Source organism: Prosopis cineraria, unplaced genomic scaffold, assembly GCF_029017545.1.
Source record: "Prosopis cineraria cultivar Desert tree isolate PC_DT_omini unplaced genomic scaffold, ASM2901754v1 PC51, whole genome shotgun sequence".
Classification (NCBI taxonomy): domain Eukaryota; kingdom Viridiplantae; phylum Streptophyta; class Magnoliopsida; order Fabales; family Fabaceae; genus Prosopis; species Prosopis cineraria.
In genome coordinates, this window is record NW_026555381.1 from 22,843 (window position 1) to 26,140 (window position 3,298).

The 3,298-nt window shown below is 31.1% G+C and overlaps 1 pseudogene; it reads right to left on the minus strand.

Moving 5' to 3' along the window:
• Positions 1-1,640: 1,640 nt before the first annotated feature.
• On the minus strand, positions 1,641-2,868 carry LOC129295124 (receptor-like protein 9DC3; annotated as a pseudogene).
• Between the last annotated feature and the right edge of the window lie 430 nt (positions 2,869-3,298).

Here is a 3,298-nt window from a genome sequence, read left to right on the forward strand (position 1 = left end):
TGACATGAAACAAATTAAAATTATAGTTGTGTTTAAATCAATAGGAATTTTGATTTGAACTTGGATTTGGACCAAATTTTCCATTTAGACACATAAAAATATATGGATTTGGAATTGAAAGATTTTAGATGTACATTATGCATGAGAACTTTTTTGTAAGTTGAATGTAGTAATTAAACAAAATTTTTCTTTATCATTGACTCATGATATTATTCCACGATAGTTAATCGCTTGTCATAAGAAGAAATAGAAAGATGTAGATGCCGCAATTTAATTCCAATGGTTACACAAACAACTTATCAAAATTCCATGGTTCTTTTTAACAAGTATCAGTTTGATGCAATATACATATATATATATATATATATTGCAACGTAATTTATTATCTGATAGCAAAATTGTAATATGGACGTACAATGCAGCTCTCAATTAATGGGTTCATGCTGCTCTCAAGTTCCTTTGTTAATTAATTTTGTAATAACCAATAACAAAAAAGGCAAAAAAAATAATTAAAATTTCAAGATATATATATATATATATATATATCAATGAAGAATAAGGACGGGGATTATCGATTCAATTTCATTTCTAGCAAAGAAGCCATCATGTTGAATGTACATATCTACTCTAATAATATGAAACAGTTTCGTGTAAACAGGGGAGACATTTCATGAAACATGGGAGTCTTATAATTCTCTAGATAGTTTGCAATATACACACACTCTCTCTAAACAATTATGATCATATTAATACACACACACATATATTCCTCAACAGAAGGAAACTGATTGAACATATATATATTGATTTTTTTTTCGTATTATGTTGTCAGTATGACCCTCAAGGACATTACAATCCTAAGTGCTAGATGAGTTAATCAACTTAATGAAGGTTTAAATCAAAGAACCAAACAATTTAACTTATTGATATATTTCAACTCCCTTTTCCCATCCCTTTATTAATCAGGGGTGATAGAACTATTGATCTTTACACTCACCCTATCCTACTCTTTCTACCAAGCAATTCCTAGGCAGCATTTCATCTCTTTATTTACTAAAAAAAACAACCATTCAAGAAATTATTGTACTCCCTCCGTCTCAAATCATAGGACATTTTTAAAGGATTTTCTCCATCCCAAAATATTAGATACTTTAGATAGATTAAGGTTTCATTAAACAGATCAATTCTAATTTTTCCTTTTCTCTATCTATAATTAATTATTGTCCCTTCTCTTTTTAATATATTAAATGGTGGGTATTTTTAGAAGTTTATATTTTTATTTTGGAAAGATAAGGTTGTTAAGTATATTTAATGAGGTTTATTAGTATGTGAAATTTTGTCTAAAAATGTCTTATAATTTGGGACAAAGGGAGTAGCATAAAGCAAAAAATATTGACTATTATCTCTCCCAATTTTCTAAAAGATACTCTACAAAAAAGCAATTTTTGTAGCAAAGAGAAAAATATTTCGATTTGCAATTACCATAGCTAAGAGAAATAGACTTTGATCTCCTCACAACTTTGATACAAATATTGAACACAAAACACAAGAACTTGAACATTTAACAAGAACGGAAAAAGATGAAAAAGAAAATTTAAGATAGAAGAGAAAATTTGAAACCAACATCAAAGATATAGCTTCTATGAATGATGATTTCTAACCCTTCTCCTCCTTTTCTTTAGTGGATCATCCACCAAACTTGCAAGCCTTCGAGGTTTACCTGTAAATATCACAATCCAAAACATTGTTGATCCCAGAAAGGCTCCACATACATACCCTAGCAAGATAGGTTTCCATCCAAATTCAAATCTATCTTCAAAACTTGAACTTTGTAGTGGTGGTTGTCTTTCCCTATTGGGGTTGCAAGGGATCATTAGTTGAAAACCATGCAATTGCTTGTTTCCTTCAAAGGAATCACTTGTGAAAGTCTCAAATTGTTGACCCCTAGGAATGCAACCTTCAAGTTGGTTCCATGAAAGGTTTAAGATAGATAAGAAGTTGAGATTAATCAACTCTATAGGAATTTTTCCAATAAGCTTGTTCGATGACAAGTCTAGCCATTCTAAATTTCTCAAATTTCCTATTGAGTTTGGAATTACACCAATGAGCCTATTATGGGAAAAATTAAGCCCCTTCAATGCTCTAAGCTGCCCAATAGATATTGAAATCTCTCCCTCAAACATGTTATTAGATATATCAATGCATATAAAAATAGTCAAGACCTTTTCCAAATGAATGTCATGTCCTTTTAAGGTCACCTCAATGGAGTCGTGATATTTGCCAAAGTTATTAGATTGATTATAACCCATGTACTCTAAACTAATTTCTCCCTCTCTATGTTTCATAGCATCAAAATTTTTGAAGTATGTTTCAGGTAAAGGGCCACCCAACTTGTTGTTGGATATGTCAAAAAACTCTCAACTTTGTGAAGGCATAGTTGGATTTGCTGTTTAAATTAGGGATGAAACCATGTAACTTATTCTCTCTAAGAACAAGCACTTGCAATTCTTTAAGGTTTTGAACCCAATGGGGAAATGTATCATGAATGCCATTTCTGCCAAGATCCAAGACCTCTAAATTATTGCAGTGGACCAAAGATTGAGGCAACAAGCCATATAGAAGATTGTCATTAAGATTTAAGGTCCTCAACTTGTTTCCCACCTCAAATGTTTCTGGTATGGTGCCATAAAAGCTATTGCTTTGCAAATCCAACACATGAAGAGTAAGGGTGGAGCTCCCAATGCAGCGTGGAATTTGGTCACTGAAGTTGTTGTGGGATAAGTTGAGAACTTCAAGTGAGCTAGCATTGCAAATTGTAGAAGTGAGCTCTCCTTGAAGCAAATTGGAACTCATGTCAATGAAACTCATGTTTGCCCCAAAGAAGTGGTCGAAGTGCACTCTTCCTGTGAGAAAGATTAAGATCTAAGCTTCCTCCATTTTTATACTTTTAAAATAATATTTCTGTTGACTATGAGTTTTTAATTCCTATGTAATAAATGTTTAGAAATAAAAGAGAAAAATCACATAATTTGAATTTTAATGAAATAAAATAAATTGATTTGTTGCATAAATTACAATGAAATAAATAAGAAAAAAAATCACAACTCTGATCTAATATGTATTAAACTCCATCACACAAAATTATTATATATTATTAACCTTGACATGTTTACAAATAAGTATAAAACGTTGGATCTACCGAAAAATCTTCTTACATATGCGGGTGAAATCAAGTAATGGGAAAAGGGCCAAGCAAAAAAAATCAACTAATACTCTTTGATCCTATCAGAGAAAAATA